This window comes from Octodon degus, unplaced genomic scaffold (genome assembly GCF_000260255.1).
Source record: "Octodon degus isolate 3935 unplaced genomic scaffold, OctDeg1.0 scaffold00089, whole genome shotgun sequence".
In the NCBI taxonomy this organism is placed as follows: domain Eukaryota; kingdom Metazoa; phylum Chordata; class Mammalia; order Rodentia; family Octodontidae; genus Octodon; species Octodon degus.
The window spans coordinates 8,865,203-8,875,498 of NW_004524665.1; the positions used below are offsets into that span (position 1 = coordinate 8,865,203).

The 10,296-nt window shown below is 52.8% G+C and overlaps 1 protein-coding gene across 4 annotated transcripts in view; it reads right to left on the reverse strand.

Moving 5' to 3' along the window:
• The window catches only part of Hdac4 (histone deacetylase 4), a 255,289-nt gene that overhangs the window by 243,873 nt on the left and 1,120 nt on the right, over nucleotides 1-10,296 (reverse strand). Inside the window, exon 1 of one of the 4 annotated variants that reach the window (XM_023722242.1) lies at nucleotides 2,561-2,659. The exons of the other annotated variants lie outside the window; for them this stretch is intronic. The gene's annotated coding sequence lies outside the window, so the exon portion shown is untranslated. Of the gene's footprint in view, nucleotides 1-2,560; nucleotides 2,660-10,296 lie in introns of those variants that run through there. 4 annotated transcript variants of the gene reach the window in all.

Here is a 10,296-nt window from a genome sequence, read left to right on the forward strand (position 1 = left end):
AGACACTATGGAGTGGAGGACATGGGGCATTAGAAGGACTGCAAGTGTTGATCAGAAAATCAACTGCACAGAAGAGCAAAGACCAAGACAGAGTGGCCACCAGTGGCAGGTGACAGGCATATGGGGTCATGACCACAGGGTTCATGTGATCATGTGGCATGCACCCAAAGCCACCTTCCCAGGAGCACCACCAGCTGAGGTAAGGTCCTGTGGAGAAGGCACAAGGCATGGATAATTTTGGCTGACCCTCTGGCCAGAGCCCACAAAGATGCTCAGAGGGGAGGCCTGCAGCAGACTCCTCCTGAGTTGTCCCTGGTTATCCTAGACCAGCTTTTAGGCCATGAGTACGCAGCCCAGTATGCTAGAAAAGGAAGCCCAGGAACATCATACACAGTCTCCTCAGCACCAGCTCCACAAATGCCCTCGTGCCAGGAAGCATTGCATCAGGCACCTGACCCACATACACCTCTAGGCTCCCTGAGCACAGTGTCCCCAGGCAGAGGAGGAACTGGGGGAAAAGAGTGCTCCATCGCCTCAAGCACTGTGGAATGTAGCACACTGCTCCTCACCGAGCAGCAGTGCCTAGAGGAGAGTGCCAGCCTGCATCAGCTGCCTAAGAAACACACCGAAGGAGCCAGCCCCATGCCATACATGCTCCAGGGTACAGAGGTATGTGCATGTTGAAGCCTGTGGGACACGCGTACACAAGCATCAGTGTGATGTGCATAACACGTATACTTGTGTGTGCATCTGTGTGCATGTTCACGAGCATCTGTGAGTGTGTAATGGGAGCTGAGGAAGGGGACACAAGAGGACAACTGACAAATAGCCTGTGTGAGTTCACCCACTGAAGCAGCTGCTGGGCCCACAAGCACCAGCATGGCCACAGCAGGGGCCGGAAGACCTTCCTGCACCTGGCCAAGAGGCCACCTCCAGCCCTGGCCCTAGCAGACACAGTTGCAGGTCTCCAGCCCTCCCAGCCATGCCCCACCCAGAGAGACCCTCAGGAACCACCACTAACTCTCTGCCAGGGAAACTTTCCATCTCCCAGTTCAGGAAAAGCTCCTCATGGGCTGTGTAGGTCTGCAGCCCACCAGCCCCACCCCTGGCTGGACAGACAAGAAAACTGAGGCTTGAATAAGCTGAATAAATGTCATGGGCTGCTCCTGTGCAGCTATGTGGGGACCCACCCTAGGCCCATGTCTGGCCCATGTCTAATAGTTCAGCCCCTTAACATGGGCTTTCAGGCCCAGAACCTGAATGACCTGCCCTTCCAACCTGGAGAAGAGCTCTGCATGCATCCCAGCTAACACTAAGAAGGAAAACATGGGGGCCGGGGTGGCTGCCAGCTCAAAATCATGATCCTCACCACTGAACTACCCATGTGGGAGCTTCAGCTTCCTCAGAAGTCAGACGGGAGCGAGTCCACTCACAGGGACAAACAGGTGGCATAAATGACAGCACAGTGCCTGACACATGACAGACAAGCAATGTGGCAGGTGCAGCTGGCCCACAGGCTGTGAACCCAAGGAAGGCAGACACTCGTCCATCTCGGGTACATAGTTTGCCAGCCCCTCGCTTGGCTTAATCCTGACAGTGATCCTGAATCCACTCTGCAGATGAAATCAAGGTGACGGAGGCTACTAGCTGGCCTCCACGACCTGCGCACCCTACAGGGGCTCCAGGGCTGATCCAAGCACATTCTGTCCAGTGCAACCTTCGCCTGCAGGGGAAGATGCACTCTGCAAAGCCTTGGAATACCCAGGGCCTTGGCCATGTTTGCCCTGGGCCATCTCAAGAGACACTCAGCACCCACTCACCTCTGCCCAGGGGAGGAGAGCTGCTGTGGACATCCACAGGTGACCGACTGTGTTGACACAAGAAGCACGGCCCCAGAGAGCTGCCGGGTCGTTATTCAGGCAACCTGCCCCTGGGTGGTAGGGCCTGGTCCAGCCCCACCCTCCTGCTTCCTCAGAGCCCAGCTCTGTAACACCAACTCACTGGTCATAATGGTAGGACCCCGTGTCATAGCATCTTCTGCCCCAGCGCACCACCCGTTACTACACAGGCCCTCAAAACCACCAGCCAGCCAGCACAGGCAGGCATGGAGATGGCCCAGCACACTCCATGGCCTCTGCACTTTGCAGCCAGCCATTTCAGCCTTGTGCCCTAACTCCCCAAGGATCAGATCCACCAGAAATGGGCCAGAGAACCCCTGCAGGCTCTGCGGAACACTGCACCTGCCTTGGGGCGCAAGACCATCCCTCCTTCACGGAGGCCTGGGCAGAGGGTCAGGGTCACTGTGGGCCTCTGGGATGCAGCCTGTGCAGCTTCCTGATGAGCCCAGGCACGCTGCGTCACTGGAGGGCTGTGCCGGAACCGCGGCCAAGCGCCACGAAGCACAGGGCTTCACGGAGGACGCTGGCAGCTGCCCCCTCCTCTGCGCCTGCTCCTTTTCCCCACCCTTCCAGACAGCAGCAGTTTCCACGCAAGGAAGCCAAGTCTCCAGCCAGCCTCCTCTACCCACTTGGGAAGAGGCAAGCCCAGCACTAGCACTCACCACAGCCTCCTCCTATGCTGCAGAGGAGGACACAGGATGCACAGGGGCCAGTGACACCGGCTGGGCCAGGACGTCCCAACAATGCAGCTGAGGTCTCAAGCCAGGGCTGCCTCCGCACCACAGAGCTATAAGACACAAAGGGTCCATCCCTGTACACACAAGCGGTAACACCCCCTAGCAGAGCTCACATGCCCCACACCAGGCCTCTGCCCGCAACCTGAGGCCATCCAAGGCGCCAAGGGGAGAGGACAGAAAGCCCCTCTAGCCATTTCTCCTCTTCGGGCTCTGCCTCTGCCTCATCAGACAGACTCTGAAAATCTAGCTCCCCAGCACACACTCAGGTTAGAAGACTGTCCTCATCACACAGGAAAACACCCGCCTTCAGGGAAAAACTCAGGGACATGCTGTCTGTCACGAATGGACACACCAGCAGGTGCAGGGACCCAATGAGCAGTGCTGCCCAGGAACACAGGTATGAAAAACGACTGCCCAGACCCTGCAGGTCAGATGCTGCTTTGGCTGAATGGCACCAGCAGAGACATGGGGGCTGCTGTAAACATGCCTGGTGGTGAGAGTGACAGAGGTGACCTGTAAGGAGATGGTCCTGCGAGCAGGGCAAAGGCAGCACTCAGGAGCCTCGGTGATGCTTCCCTTTGTGTCCCTTGAGGGCCGAGACAGAATTCGGGTGGAGCCCTCGTGATGCAAAGGTGCTCCCTAACAACGGGAGGAGGACCATCTCTCACCCTCTTTCTACTGTAAATCCTAAGTGAATTATTTAGCAGGGAGGGTCGACTCTAGTCCACTACAGCCATCTCCTAACCACTCTTTATGACTCCCTGGAGAGACCCAGTGGGCCAGGCCCACCCCTCTTGTGCTGAAAATGTTGGCCAGTATGCTGGCGGGCAGCTCTACCTCCCTAAGAACCACAGCCCAAAGTTGGAATAGGGACGACAGGACTGGAGGGGATTGCAGGACCCGAACAGGAGTTCTGAAGTGAGCAAATCCTCAGGGTCCCCCAGGGCCACAGGGAAAGCCAAGTGCCTACCGTTCTCTGCTAACCCTGCTAGAGCCCTCTCTGTCAAGTTAATGAGTGGCACAGTGCCAACAGCAATGGACCTTCAGTGTTAGGCTCTGGTACCCAGGTGGAAGACTGGCTTGGTCCCTTCCAGAAGTTCCCAGCAAACTTCAGTCTGGAGAGCCTCTCTCAGGGTCCAGGGCAGCCTAGGAAGCCCTCAGCAGCACCAGCGGAAGGGGAACTGAGCCACTCTGGTTCCTACCATGCACAGAGCCCTCTACAGTGGCACCACAATTCAAACACATGCTTTAGAGAACTGGCCACACTGCAGATGCCCTGGGGGCCTCCAAGACGCACCTGCCAGCACTGACTAGACAGTTACACCCCAAGACAGCAGTTTACATAGCAGGACAATCACAGCACGTGAAAAAAGTTCAGGAAGGGTCTCAGACACAGGTGATTGCTTTCGTGTAGCCCTGGACTGCTGGGGACGGAGCTACTACCTGGCCACAGTGGCCCGTCCACCCTGCTACAGCCCCACCACTGTGGTGCTGGCTCAAAAGGCCACGCCCACCCACCCTTCCCTTCCCCCCCAACCCCCTTCCCTCATCTGGCCTGGCTCCCACAGCCACCAACCCACTGAGCCCCCAGTACTCCGCGCCTCCCCACACACACCTGTGTATCTGTCTAGTCCCCTCCAACACCAAAGCCTCTTGTGGGCAGAGGCAGCTCCTGGGTGACTGAGCCAACGCTAAGTCACACAGCTGGTGCTCAACTGAGTCCTGTCTCCCACAAAACCTAGTACCTGGGCTTGGGTACAGTGTGAGGATTTGCAAAATAATAACTGATCAACCAGGAATATGCAGGAAACTCACTCCCAAGGATTCCCCCGGACATCAAAGTGAGGCCAAGGGTGTGGAATCACAAGAGCTCTGCCAATTTCTAAAGAACTGCTCCAGCACTCAGCAGCCCACAGACCCAGTGAGAGCCATTCCCAAGGGAAACTGCAACTCCATCACCACTGGAACAACACTCCCACCTGGAATGCTGGTTTAGCTTTTCGGGCCATAAGAAATGATTTATTGTCTCCAGCTTAAACATCAATCCAACAAAAGCACTTGACTCACACAGATGGCTACTTCACAAACAATAGTAAACTAACAAAGCCTACCACTCCCTTCTTCAAGCAGAGCAGCTTCCAAAATATTTATATACGCAGCCATATTAAGGTATCATATTGAAATCACAATGCCAAAAAGAAAAGATCAAATGGTGTCATTAATGCCAGATTAAAACAAATGGGAAATGTCTTTAATAAAAAACAGGGCCTGCCTCCATGCACGCCTGTGACCAATCTGCCCAGGGGACTCGCCATGCACCCTGGCCTTGGTCCGGCACCACAGCCCCATCTGCCACTTGACAGCTGTGTGAAAGGTCCCTCTCACTCTCCCTCCTTTCTACACCACAGAATCCACTCCATTCTTATTTATGGCATCTACTTAAAAGCATGTAATCTCTAAAATCGGGACCAAGACGTTCCCAGCTGCGTGGGAGGGAGGTTAGGAAACAGGCAGTTCCAGAGCTTGGGACAGAACCCACAGAGGAGCGCAGGCAGAGGGCCTGCCCCGTGTCAGACACTCATTCATGGAGCAGCCACACTGCCAAGTGCTGGGCACACGGCAGGAATGGGGCTCTCGGGCCTCCTGGGCCTCTCGGGCCTCCTGGGCCTCTCGGCTCTGTGAGGTCTTTAGCCAGCAAGAGAGACGACATTAAACAATTAATGTCGCAATGAGCTACTGACATTGCACAAGTGGATCCTGTTAGGAAGGACCAAGAAGGACGCTGTACTAAAATGAGCAGGACACTGAGCATGTGCATGCACCTGGAGGGAGGGAGTCCAAACCAGGTACAGTGTGTGCAAAGGCCCTGAGACCAAAGGGGCCTGAGCGAGTGGGGATGCAATGCAGGTAGAGCTGAAGCTCTAAAGCAGGGCAAGCACTGTCTGGTGGGCTGGGATGCCCCAGGCTAGGGTTCAAAAGCCCTCTGGGGCCTACAGGATACTAACAAGGGAAACAGCTTGCAGCCCAAATTGTACCAAAGTGGCCAGGCCCACAGGCCAGCCCCCTGCTTGGAGAGCTGACAAGCAACAAATACCCCTAGTTTTTCTCAAGCTAAGTCTATCTACTATAATCTTCCTGCAGACCTGGTTTTTCTCCTTTGTAAATAATGGAATTTAAGAGCATTTTCCCCTAATGAAGTCATCAATTTTTAAAAAAACATTATTATTAAACTATTATCAAAAACTAAGGGACCCAAATTCGACCCTCAGTACTGCATGCTGCGCCAGCCCTGGAATGCCAGGTGTGCCATGCCAGCCCTGAAACTGGGCATGGAGGGACACGTCTGTGACCCGAGTGCCAGGGAGGCTGAATAGGAGGATCACTAGGAGTCCGAACTGCACAGGGAGACCCTGTATCAACAACAATTTTTTTTTTAACTAATAGATGCTTACTGCAAAAGTTCATATAAAACGCCAACTGCACAAAATGACAATGCAAGTGTCTTCCGCCCCATCTCCCTGACTCTTCAGATGACCTCTACCATCAGCACTGCGAGCCTGGCCTGCACACTGCTCTGGGCCCACTCTTTCCACTGACACCTGCACACCTGTGCCACTCTGTGCATGCAGGACTCCAAGGATGGCGACACCAGGTATACCTGTCACATATGCTCATACGAACGACCGAGCCTAACAGTCTACACACACCCAAGGGCAACACACTCTTCCCTTGGAGTGTTCCACAGTGTAGAATTCCTGGGACAAGGAAAGCAACCCTCTAACTGGGTGACACAAAGCTCTTCCAGAGCATAATTAAGCAACTACTAAATTTTGTATGATTAACACATATAGGTCTCAAGAGAGAAAAAGTAATAAATAACATCCAAAACTTATATGGTGCTTCCTATATGGCAACCTCCATATGGTGATGTATTTAAACCCTGCAAAAGCCTTGGAGAATAAGATTCGTTACTATCACTGGCAATAGGCTACCACCATACTGGTATGACAGGTATAAATGAGTCTCCTTCAAGCTGACTTTATCAGCAAGTTCTGCCTTCTCGTATCAGCCACGGAGATGAGCACATCTACTTGCTTTCATCATCCTGCAATAAGAAGGTGCAGACTTTTACTACCAGTATGCAAAAGTTCTTTACATATTACTGTTACACTCACAAAGATACTGTACGTTGTATTTTTTCCTGTCTCTGTACCAAACTTATGGAGAGTATGTTTTCTATGGTCTTCGGGATGGAACGCAGGACCTTGACCATTTCATGCGAGCGCTTCAACCACTAAGCTACATCCCCAGCCTTACCAGACAGTTTTCTTTTAAATCTGCCAATATTTTCTCCATTACTTCTCCTTGGTTTTAGGGTAAGAATGGATTAACTCAGTTTTTCAAAGGCTTTGGTCTCCAAATGAGCTCTTCCAATAAAACCTTCCAAGGGTAACTGACAGGTGGAACAGCAAGTACCAAGCAGCTGCGGGTAGCAACCCCAGCCTGCTCCATGTAGCCTGGAGCCTCCTCAGGAAGGTCTGAGGGTGGGTGTGGGCAACCACCCAGCATCTCCTACAAGCTGGGCAAGTCTCCAGCCCAGCCCAGGACTGTTAGGGTGTCTCCAGCCCTCCAACCACACACAGCCCTTCACAACACAGTGCTAACCCTGACACCCCCAGGAACCAGCAACACAACACTGTACCTGAAAAGCACCCCGAACTGTCTCCTAGAGAGGCTGAGCTCACTCCAACACCTTGACAGCAGCTCACGTCCACTCATGACCAGCCCTGGCTCAGAGGCAGAGCAGGGACGGGACCTGACACAGCAGGGCGCCCGATTCCTATGCATCCTCTCTCAAAAAGGGCACAGCAGCACCCACCTCTCAGGCCTGGGTTGCAAGGAGGATGAATGAGACCCAGACAGCAAGTGCCTAAAACAGCATGTACCCCTGACCAGGTGCTCCTGAAACGCTGGCTAGTGGTTTACAGGACCAGTGCTTACACCCTGGGTCATGATCTCCCTGCTCCGGGAAAGGCTTTCTGATTTGTAGAGTGCTGACCTGGACCACAGGACAGGGTCTCCGTGGAGGCAGTCTGCGTTCCCCTGAAGAGGCTTTCCAGGAGGTAGAAGTGAGGCCCCAAGTAGGCTGCAGCAGCCCCAGCCCCTGTTCTGCTCCCAGGAGGACCCACTCTCTTACAAGAGCTCCAGAGAGGAAAGCCTACTCCAGAAGGGCCTCTGCTGGAGTGGGCCCAGTAAGACTCGAGTCCAGCTCTGTCCAAACCGGCAAGCACTGCGACCCAGGCCTCCCATGATTTCAACGCCAGGCACTGTGCCCTCCTCTAAGCTGGAGGCCAAACACCCAGAGCCCACTACACTGCAGGGCACATTCTGGTCATCCAAGGGCAAAAAAAAAAAAAAAAAAAAGAAAGCATCCAAAAAAAAAAAAAAAAAAAAAAAAAAGGCCAAAATCTACCCTTCCTGATCCCCATGGCAGAACAGACTAGGGCTAGTCCCAAAGGGGGAGGGGTCCAAAATGTGGGCATTCTCCCCAGCCAGCCAGGGACTTGATCCCAGGACCCTGAGCCTCACCACAGCCCGTCGCTTGCCTTCCACCTCCCAACAGCAGCAGTTGTCTCTCATTTTCTGCATCTCTCTTGCTCACGCTATCAGGTATTAATGCATTACTCATGGCAGCTTTGGAGCTCTGAAAGCCCAGCCGTTTTCAATAGAGAACAGTATGGATGAGTTCTACAGGAGTGATGAAATTTTTCTTCTGCTCTGGCAATTAGAAAGGCACAAAGTCGCCTTTCCCTTGGTGCCACCCCCAACATCAAAGGATTGGAATTCAAAGCCATTCATGCTGCATTGAAGCCCCACAATGAAGCTGGAAAATGGAAGTCGATTACTGGGCATAAATATGCAGTAGTTAGAAGGAAAGAGTTATAATGAAATTAAACTGCAGCAATTCCACAATGTGTGGAAACTTCCAGCACCAGAGTCCTGCTGGCAGATGTGGATGGGCATCTCCTACAGCAGGTTTCTGACCACTCAAAGCCAAACAAGGCGACTGGGACTGCACACAGCCAGGGAACCATGCTGTCTGCTCCACCTCATCCTCTGGGAGCATGGCACTGGGGGCTTTTCATGGGGGCTTTTATTTTGCAAGAACATGAGGCTGCTGATCACAGAACATAACTCTGTACAGCCACTTCAGTCATCATCTGTCTTTGGTCCCTAGGCCTTCCAGGCCTCTGTGCAGTCCAGTCATCTTGCCTCTACGCCTGTCCAGGGCTCCCGCTATGCTCCCAGCCAGCTACCCTTGCAGGAGAAAGCAAAAACCCTAAAGAGGGCAGTATTACATCTGCCTGTCAAGCAAATCCTACCTCTTTTCTGATTGATTACTGCTCTCTTTAGAAAGGTATTTGATCTTTTAAAAAAGAGAGCACAGAAAGCTATAGATGTCTCACAATGTGTCAGGGTGTGTTTTTAAGGCATGAAAATACTTCCCTCCCACACAAACAAAAGTTCTTCTGGAGAAAGATGCCACGGATCGCAGGAGCAGAGTATATGAGAAAGCTGATCAGTCTTAAAAATAGGATAACTGAACAGACTAGAATTCACAGGGGCTACCTGGAAAAAAATCACATCTCATATTTTTGATATCCCAAACTCCATTCTGGTGAAACTTCTAACTGGGTGGCATTTTGCATTTCCAATTATAATAGAGTAATTGTGTTGCCATAGTGACAGCCAAATTCTGCAATAACTTTTGTTGCCTTGTAACTGCTGTAGCGTATATTTGCTTACAAGCAGCTGAGTTTTTTTAACTCGACCTCCCTCCCTCCCTCCCTCCCCCAACTACCAGCAGCAGCACCACCATCACCTCTCAGCACTGGACTCTGAAACCACCACACCAGCTTTCATTAGGCCGACCCTGAATAATGCACAGAAGCAATTAAAACTCCCGGCAACCATGATCATATTACCCATGAAAAAGCGAAACCAGGTCAAGGTGCAAGCTGCCAGCATCCCCCCAAACCCGTTGGGGCGCAGTGCCAGGGCTGTTTACAGGTTTACTCCCAGGCCTTAAAAGCTTAGGTGGTTTGTGGGAACGGGCAAAAAGCCTGAGTAGAGAAAAGTGGGCAGGCGAAGTGACTACAGACAGGCCTTTTCTCCCTCCCGTGCAGGCGCTCTGCTCCCAGCAAGCAATTAGGTAGGTCTCTACAGTAATGCAATTAGGATTTAGTTAAGAAAGTCATTAGTTCTAAAATAACTTAAGTTTAATTTCTGCAACGCTTTATTTGAAAATTGTGTCACAGCAGGTCAATTTACAGCATGCAATAAAGAAAACACTCCCTATCAGCTGCTGCAAGTTATTACAGATTTTCGATGTGCATTAAATGAGTGCACTGGTTCCACCCCCGGCCTTTCCGACGAATACGCGCGATCTCCAGCTACAACAGTGTCACCCAATTCCGCGTTCAAGGAGGTAAACACCGGATCACCGGCACAGAGCTGGCGACGTCTCCGCAAGGCCGGGTCGCGGTCCGCCGACCGACACCACATAGCCGACCGGTACCACCCAGTCGGGCAGCAACGGGCCGGGCACACCGGGCCGGGCACGCGGGGCCGAGCGCGGCCCTCGCCCCAGGCCGCCCCCG